We start from the raw sequence: 9,730 nt of genomic DNA on the forward strand, positions 1-9,730 counted from the left end.
TGAATCACTGAGCTCCAGCTGACAATTTTCCTAGGCCCTATAGGGATGTATGATCTTTCTAAAATTATTTCATCCCTGCATAAAACTCAGAAAGTCTTAATTTCTAAGAGGGCTGAGAAACAAGATGAATGACGAAGTTTACACACATGTGTTAATGAGTCCCAAATATTGTTTAGGAATTTTCTCACAGAATTAAAATCCGATAGATTCCTAAGGGTCTCTGTATGGAAGTACCCCAATGAGAAAATATTTTGGGGACATTTTCTTGGCCCCCAATACCTCAAATACAAGGTATGTCTTACATATAGGTATCTTCCTAGTAGGTGCTTAATAAATATATTGCCCTGTCCAATATGGTAGTCACTAGTCACATGTGACTATTGAGCACTTGAAATATGGCTAGTGCCACATGTTGAAATAAGATTTTACTATATTGAGTTATATAGAATATTTCAAAATTAATCTCACTGTTTTTTTTTTATTTGGCTACTAACAAATTTCAAATTATGTATTGACTTGCATTATGTTTCTGTTGGACAGTGTTACTCTGTAAGTTTTAGAATATTGAGCAAATCAATTCAGTTCTTTGCACCTCAGTTTTCTTATCTGTCAAATGGGAATATGAATCTCAATCAATCTAACTTTGCAGAGATGTTATAAAGCTCTAATAATGGCTCTTGGAGGCCTATACAGATAAAATATTTTAATTTTATGATCATACAGGTTTCAGGTATGGGTTTCTATATGATCATATTAACCAATGTCACCCCAATAAATTTAATAAAAACAATTAAAGCAAACAAAAATATTTTAATTTTTCTAACCTAACAAATTTTGCACAGCACTTCCATACATCTCGAATATTCTTCACAACAGTTTTACTGGTATGTGGTAGTTATAATTATGATTCCCATTTATCAGAGGAGGACCTGGGCTCAGAGAAGTGCCTAGTGCTGACTTTCCTGATGTCCCTACCTCCACCCTGCCCAGCCCTTTGAAAGCTTCAGACATCATTTGGCCTCTGAGCCTTGTCCTCTCATTGCCATTTAAATAATAGTAATAATAATGTAATAATAATATAGACAAGAGGCTGGAATTGAAAGAAACATACATAAGAAGGCATCATAACCTATTTTACCTCCAGAAAGTGACAAGATGCAAGATGCCCAACACATCCTCTTGAGCTAACCAAGGACAGTGTGCCAGTAGAAGCCCAACTTCTTGATTTTAGTGGTCCTGATAGCCCAGCTTACAAATCCTCAGAAGGGGAGAGAAGGTGGGATGGGAAGAAGAACTTTCAGAAAATCCCCCAAGCTACTAATAGGTTTCCTGAGGCCAGCGATAGGATCACAGCACAATTTCAACCACATCCTGCCTTCTCTTGGCTGGGAGTCCCCAGCAGCTCAGTCAGTAGGCTTGGCTGGCACAATCTTTCAACTGGAAGTCAACGACAGCAATGACAATAACTGCTGCTGGGGAGAGGACAAAATATGAACTGGAGCTAAAAATACTGGTCCCAGGCATGCTCAGGCTCCGATCTCTTTGGGCAATCGGTCAACACCCAGCTCTCATTATGAAAACCCACAGAAAGAGGCAGCACTGGTCAAAGATATACAGCTTCTGACAAATAGTGCATCTAATTATTAAATAACCACTGTAGGTGTCAACCGCCTCATTCCCAGAGGAGATCAGATAAGCAGGTGGTTTGGCTCAGAGCGACCACAGTGGTCACGTAGGCATTTCAGCTCCCGGTCTAACTCTGTCTGTTCGGAAGTGAACTCTGAAATTGCAGGCTGCCAAAATATATTCTGAAAGTCATGCTGTCCTTTATATTTTTGTAAGTGGGTCTTTTTTTTTTTTAAGTTACTTGTTTCCTATGAAAGAAATGTTTGAAGTTGGAGGCAAAAGAGAGGAAAAAAACTTCTATAACTGGGATTAATGCAAGCTGGAGAAAAATAAAAGGAAGTCCGTCCTAGCAAAAAGGGGAACTTAAAAGGAAATCAGTAGTAGATCATATAGAGTTTATTTTGGCCTGGACTGCAGTATTACTGAGTTCTCGACCTCTGCACAAAAAGAAAGGAAGAAGAAAACCCTCAGCTATTATCTGGACTGAACCTCCTCCACTCTTCAAATGCATGTGCAATTCAAGTACATTTTCATCTTAAAGTGTGTTTACTATATTCAACAGAACAAGGTAGAAAAGTACCTATCACCACTGGAATGGAACCACTGAACCTGGTTGAGACTGGAGTTACCTCTGCCAGATGTTTGCTAGTTGGCAAAGTAGCATCTTTTTTCTCCATTACAGTTTACATTCGATATTATTCTGTATTACTTTCGGGTGTACAGCATAGAGGTTAGACAATCATATACCTTACAAAGTGGTTCCTGTGGTATTTCTTTCTAGTACCCACCTAGCCCCAGACATAGTTATTACAATATTATTGACTATATTCCTTATGCTGTAATTTACATCCCTGTGACTATTCTGTAACTACCAATTTGTCAATTTGTACTCCTTAATCTCTTCCCTTTTTTCACCCAGCCTTCCCAACCTCTCTGAAAAGTAGCATCTTGGTAGAAGAATTTCCCCATAGGATGATATTTTTTAAAGCCGAATAAGAAAATGGCGACTATAACTGGCATTCGTGATCAGAATTCCTAATGTTTCCAGTGTTTGCTATCATCGCTCTGCCTCACACTGACAGAGAGGCCTCTGTGGTTTCACCTGTACCTGATAACGAAGGCTCAAGAACCAGACTTTCCCGCTGCCCTTTTCCTGAGTTCTTCCCTCTGAGGCGCCTTGGAGGCTGCCAGTTGAGAAATTTCTGCCCAGCAGGCCATGGTGAATAATTATTTTACAGTCAATCTCTTGGTATTGTAATTTCTCTCAAGCTCACCAGTTAACCAAAGAAAAACCCACTGGGGATTCAACTTCTATTAATAAACACTTGGTCAGCACAAAAGTTGAAGGAATATTTGAAACTAGATTTTCCTCTCTCCCTGGAGACACGTCCAATGCAAGCCCTTGGCTTTGATAACACTGCCAACCAACCACCCTGGAAACCATTCCAGACTTTCTGCCTTCATGCCTACCTATGTGGAAAACATATGCCAGTGTTGTCTTACGTGAAATTTGCACCCCATGTAAAGTGTACTTGGATACACCAGTGAAAAGATAGATCATTGATTGGGCACAAACTGTCCTCTGATCTGTGTCTAAGTATAAAACTATCCTAATGGTGGGTTGTGAACTTCTCACTGACCTGGATTCCCCAGAAAACTCTATGGCTGCTAAGAAAATTTATCTCCTATGAAAGACAATCTACTGGTAAGGCTCCATTGTCAACTTCACCATTTGTGAATCATCAACAGTCAATTAAAAATTGTCAAATCATCAATGATTGCTTCCCAAATTGCTAAGGGGCAAAAGGAAACATTCTCATTTATATTAGTAGCACAATTGCTAAAGAATAATATGCAAATGACACATAAAAGAATAAAATGAAAGAGAAACAACTAGAATGTAGAAAGAAATAGTGGGCATGGGAATATTTTTCAATACAGTGCACAGAACTTTTCAAAGTAGCTGTGAGAATCAAGCTGGGCAATGGGCACAGTAGGGGGTTGGGGTTCCAAGGAGGTCAGCAACCAGATGAGGCCTGTGGAAGAGGACTCAAGGAGAATGGGCAAGGGAGGTCCAGATAGCTGTATGCTCTAGATCAGCGGTTCTCAACCTGTGGGTCGCGACCCCTTTGGGGTCGAACAACCCTTTCACAGGGGTCGCCTAAGACCATTGGAAAACACATATATAATTACATATTGTTTTTGTGATTAATCACTATGCTTTAATTATGTTCAATGTGTAACAATGAAATTGGGTGTCACCACAACATGAGGGTCGCGGCATTAGGAAGGTTGAGAACCACTGCTCTAGATAGAAATCACAGGGAACATTATATTATACTCAATGAGGGTGGACTGTACTATTCTGTCCCCTCAGGGGAACATGGGGTCCAACATTCCCTGAGACCGTGCCTCTGAGCAAGCAGAAAGCTGGGTGGCCCTGGAAGCAGACATTCCTCCTGGGTGATGGACAGGGAGGAAGGTCTCTACCCTGATTTCTTAAGTGTTTGAAACGGAACTTCAGCAACAGTTCACGTCCTGTGGTAAAGGCAAAATTAGAGGAGTCTGCAGTTTGAAAGACAGAGCTGCTTTGTTAGGACTTAAGGAGAGAGTTCAAGTTGGCTCCAATCATGCTCACCAGGGGAAAGTATTGTCCTCAGTCCACTAAGTGCTTACTATTGAAAGCTATGGGTAAAACTAGTGGATAATGGTTTCTTTCACAATTGTGGGAAATAAAGATCTTCCTCTAGCGCAGTGGTTCTCAACCTTCCTAATGCCGCGACTCTTTAATACAGTTCCTCGTGTTGTGATGACCCCCAATTTCATTGTTACAAATTGAACATAATTAAAGCATAGTGATTCATCACAAAAACAATATGTAATTATATATGTATTTTCCAATGGTCTTAGGCGACCCCTGTGAAAGGGTCGTTTGACCCCCAAGAGTCAAGCAAGACCCAGGGGAGATGCCACTTTGGAGCAGGAATGGCACTTACGTGTCAGAGGAGGCAGCAGGGCAGGTGCAGTGGGTAGGAGCATGGATTCAGGAGCCTCCCTACCTGAATTTGAACACCAGCTCTGTCCCTTACTGTGTCCCACTGGGCAAATTCATCGCCCAGGGCCTGTTTCTTCCTCTGTGAAGTGGGGGTGAGAATTTCAAAGGGATAACTCAAAGAGTTCTCATGTGATTAGGTAAGTCAATAGTTGTAAAGTGCTTAGAATGGTGCCTGGATGAAGTAAGTGTATATAAGCACTTGCTATTACTATTTATTAGCAAAAGCATGGACTTTATAAGGGGAATATTCCAGGGGGAGTGGCCTGGTACCCCTCGGTGATGCAGAGCTCAGATGGGCTTTGAAGTCAGTGACACTGAGGATCAAATCCTGATTCTGATTCTCACTCACTATGTGACCCTGGGCAAGTTACTTCTAGTCTCTAAGCCTATTTCCTCCCTAGTACCTACCTCATAGAATAATCAGAAGAATTAAATGAGTGAACTGAGTGGAGCACTTAGCACAATGCCCAGCAGTACCGAGTCAGCATGCAGTAATAAATCCTAGTTACTATGTTATAGGGACTCGCGCTTTCACCCAGCTATGATCATTGGGCTTCCCCAAGGGCTGAAATCTAGTTTCATAAGCCTTCGTGGCCTTTAGACAAAACTCTACCCATCTTCAACTTGGGGGAGTGGGCAAGGAGGAAGGGGAAACCATCTCCTAATCACTTTCCATAAGTTGAGTGAGGTTATTTTCTACTCACTGCTGTTTGCACCTACACACAAATGTGTATAGCTGTAACTCCTCAGGTATGTTTTACCTGGGAGAGAGAAGAGAACTTACAATGTTTCCTTTGTTGTAAAGTACAGAATTCTGAGAATTTCCTCAAAGAAATTCACATTGTGTGCTGCTGCTTATTTAATGGCCGTATAAGTGCCACTACCTTTACTTCATGCTGGGAAGGGAGACTGAATCCAACAGTGGGGAGACAAAACTTTGGGAAGAGGGGTGGGGAAGAAGCTGGGCAGGCTGCCCAAAGGGTCAAGTGCAATGGAGCAAACAAAATAGGACAAGCCTTTCCCAGGAGGTCCCAGGTTTAGACAGAAAAGCACCACTGAGTCTCAAAAATCCAAAAGTTAAGTTATTAAGTTATTCAAGTTTAGTCCTATTTTCCATGCTTTTTCACACACTGTGTTCCCAAAGGCATTTAAATACCCCTTCAAACTTTTTTAAGGAGTAGAAAAGAAAAAAAATGGCATAACTGCAGTGATGTCGATGCACAGACCCAATTTTAAAATAACCCTACACCTGCCCATTCATCATTGCTGCCGGGGAAGCACCTGATCACTTTTTTTCAATTAGACAAAACAAATCCAGCTTATTTTGTCTGATTAAGCTTATAAAACACTGATAGACATTTCTCCATAGTTAGTCTTGACATATCAGATATCATTACTCCAGATAAATTTTTAAAGCAATTTGTTTAAGTGACATGTAAGATGCCTATACAGCTCTCTCTTCCCAAGCCATCCATCCAGAGAATTGAGGAAAAAGAAAGATAAGCTACATGAGGCACCACCAGGGTGTTTCTGTGAAAAGGGCACACTAAGGAAACAGTGCTCCCCAGCTGGTGACAGCCCAAGGAGAAAGACCTCAACTCTTTCAAGAATAGCCAAAAAAGAACCCAACTCTTAGAAGGTACAGCCTCAGTTGCAGTAATAAAAACACTATCAATAACTACTTGACATCTATTAAGTGCTTACTGAATATCAATTAGGCAATGCTAAACCTCGAAGTCTTCTTTTCACGATACCTAATTATCATCTGATTTAGTACTTCAATACCTGGAGAGTCCCTTGATCAACATAGGTGGATGGAAATGAGGTACTGAGGACACTGTGAAATACTTGTTTACACAACTACTGTAACAGGGTATATGATTACATGTACTTCAGCTTGAAGTACCTGATCTTTGAAAGTGATTAGAAAAATAGTGACTTTAGGGTGGATGGAGCCTCAAAGACTCAGATAGTACAAACTTCAAGGGAGCAAGCTCTTTTCCTACTGGGGTCACAAATTCTCTTTTAGGAGATGTTACTGCTTAGGGAATTTTCTGTAATGGGAGAAAATGGTATTTTTGTGACATTCATTTAAAAATGAGAAGCAAAGCATTGTAATTATGTAGGAAGAAAAATAGGGATACACAGATATTTCCCAAAGATGAACCTGACAAAATTGCTTTATAGAGTGGCCAATTACAAACTGGGTCTCAAAAATGTGAAAATTTTATGTATAAAATGCAATTCAAGTGACTTTTCCTATGTCTATAGTAATCACAAATTTAGCCCTAAGTCAAAATCCACCCCTAGGGACTCTGGAGAACTGCTATTCAAGTGAGTGTGGTCACTTTATCCCTGACTCCTTTTCTTTCTGGGTGGCTCAGTCCCTTTGGTGGGCCCTTTCCTAGAGTCCCACAAGGTGGATTTATGCTGAAGAGACAGAGAACTATGAGAAGGTGGGTAAGTGGATGTGGGGGTAGGTGGTCCTGAGTGGTTTAGAATTGCCAGCTTGGTTGGAGAATTGCCAAGCACAAGGTTGTGGGTTTGATCACTGGTCAACCAGTGGAATGCGTAAATAAGTGGAAAAACAAATTCATGTTTTTGTCTGTCTGTCTCTAAAATCAATCAATAATATTTTTTAAAAAAAGAAAGAAATGTGTGTGAGCTGTGTGTCACCACTGAACCAGACTCCAATGGCCTCTCAACCCCCATCTCCCAGGTGGTATCCGGGCCCATCTAAACAGCACGCACTCAGCATCAAAGTCTTCCCCTCCACCAGGGGTGAGGCACCAAGCAGGGATCAAGGAGAGAAGAGCAGGTCAATGGGGAGCCATTCCAAGTGCTCCCCCAAAGGCTACTAAACAATAGCAACGTCACTCTGGCAATGGGCAGGAGCAGCTCCTCAAAAAGGAGGGGGAGGGCACTTCCACTCGTTTTGCTAAGGGAGGAGGATCACAATAGAGAATGGTTGGGGATTCTGCATCCATCCCAGTGACCAGGCTCAGGGAGGGGAGGCAGAGATGCTGGGCTTGGAGCAGAACACTGGGCCTGCAGTGCTGAAGAACAGAGCTGGGTTCCAGCTAGGAAGGGAGAAAAGGAGGGTGATGAGTTGTGACCTTTCTGTCTGTCTGTGAAGGGCGGGGGGGGGGGGGGGGAGAAGAGGAGGAAAAAGAAAAAAGAAGTGATCTCAAATCCAAGATTCTATTAGATACGCTGAATTTTTCAATCAAAAGAAAAAGCAGGCGCAGCTCAGGCTACGGAAGTGGAAAGGGCTTGGGCCCTACCTCCCCCCGGGGCAGTAGAATCAGACCAGGACCCAGGACCGGGCTCAATTTCATGAGCGCGCCAGGCCTTTCGGAGGCGCCACTGCGGGGTGGGGAGCCAAGACTCCTTCCCCTCCCCCACCTGTGGGACTGAAGGTCCCCCAGGCGCGGCCATTCCCCCCACCCAACCTCCCAGGGCAGATGCTTTTCCTTCCTTCATTACCTCACTACCTCCTTCCCTTGACGTCAGCCCGGGCCCAGGAGCGGAGGGGAGGGAGGATGGAGATGAGTTTGGGGGCCAGTCGGTATCAGGATCGCCGCAGCACCGGGGTGAGGGGTAGGGGTGGTAGGTGAGGTAATGCGCGCCCAATCCGCGGGCTCCTAGGGCCGGGAGCGGCCAGTTCACTCCCCCCGCCCCACCTCCCCGCCTGGTGCAGGCTGGTGTGTGTGCACCAGTTACTAGGCAACCCTATCGGAGACGCGGGATGCTGGCCAAGTTCACCCAAAGTTGAAGAATAAATTTGGGGGAGAGTAGGTGGAGGGTGGAGCGAGAACCGAGAGAAGGCACAAGGGACAGGAAAAAAGGCTTCGAAGGGAAAGAAGCCGTCTTCCGCCTCCTGGGAACAGGAAGAAGGGCGGGCTCAGCACTCCCCGGCGACCCGACTGCAGTCCCCAACGCAGGCTGGAGTCCGGCCCAGCGCGCAGCCCCAAGCTCCGAACAGCACCCACTAAGTGCGGCCGGCTCCGCGGACCGGGGTGGGGAAAGCTGTTGCCCAGGGTGGGCGCCCGCCAAGTTGTCCCAGGGAAGGCTGGCGGGCGGCCCTAGGGAATTTGAGTGAGAAGAACCACGTGGCAGTGGACTTCGTGTTTCATCTTTGGTCCTGAGGATGCAAAGTCTTCCCAGCAAAGAGCCCCTAAAAAAACCACCTTTCAAAGTGCCTCTCTTTCTTTTCCAGTTCTAAACAGTAACCGCGCTCCTTCATATTCAGAATAAGAGCACGGAGCCCTAGCCGGTTTGGCTCAGTGGATAGAGCGTCAGCCTGCGGACTCAAGGGTCCCAGGTTCGATTCTGGTCAAGGGCTTGTACCTTGGTTGCGGGGACATCCCCAGTGGGGAGTGTGCAGGAGGCAGCTGATCGATGTTTCTCTCTCATCGATGTTTCTAACTCTATCCCTCTCCCTTCCTCTCTGTAAAAAATCAATAAAATATATAAAAAATAAAAAAATAAGAGCACGGAAACGAGGACACCTACTTCTCTCTACCGGAGCCTGGAGAGCTGCTTCAATTTGCCTTAAGTAGCTGGGTTGCCTCCCGAAGTCCGGGCCGCCCCGCATCCGACGTTCCGAGCCCTAGGCTCCCGGGAACCCAGCCGCGGCGCCCAGCGCCTCCTTACCTGCTGTAGGGCGTCCGCAGCAGCAGGGCCTGGCTGCCGGTGCAGCTGTCCGTGGGGGTGTGGCAGCCGTAGACCGGGGGCGGCACGGAGTACTGCTGCTCGCCTGCAGAGAGCGGGAAAGCAGAGTGAGCGCTCAGAGGTCTCCGGGGTGCCGGTGGTGGGCAGGGACTGGGGGAGAGAGCATCCTGAGCGGGGGTAGGGTGGTGGTGGAGGAGGGGGCTCCCGGGCTAAGCTGGGGGCAATGGAGCCTGGAGGCTAGACGGGCCAAGACGGAGCGCCCAGACGTACTGAGCCAAGCTTCCCACTTCCCACTCCCTTCAAAGCCACTGCCTCGTCCACAGCAGACTCTCGGGACCGTCTTAGGCTTGGTTGAGTGGAGCCCCTAACATACTT

The 9,730-nt window shown here is 45.2% G+C and overlaps 1 protein-coding gene across 2 annotated transcripts in view; it reads right to left on the reverse strand.

Moving 5' to 3' along the window:
* WT1 (WT1 transcription factor) overlaps positions 1-9,298 on the reverse strand; it is a 43,099-nt gene extending 33,801 nt beyond the window's left edge. For both annotated transcript variants that reach the window (XM_059709211.1, XM_059709209.1), the window contains exon 1: positions 9,197-9,298. The gene's annotated coding sequence lies outside the window, so the exon portion shown is untranslated. The remainder of the gene's footprint in view (positions 1-9,196) is intronic.
* Positions 9,299-9,730: the final 432 nt, after the last annotated feature.

Source organism: Myotis daubentonii, chromosome 9 (genome assembly GCF_963259705.1).
Source record: "Myotis daubentonii chromosome 9, mMyoDau2.1, whole genome shotgun sequence".
NCBI lineage: Eukaryota > Metazoa > Chordata > Mammalia > Chiroptera > Vespertilionidae > Myotis > Myotis daubentonii.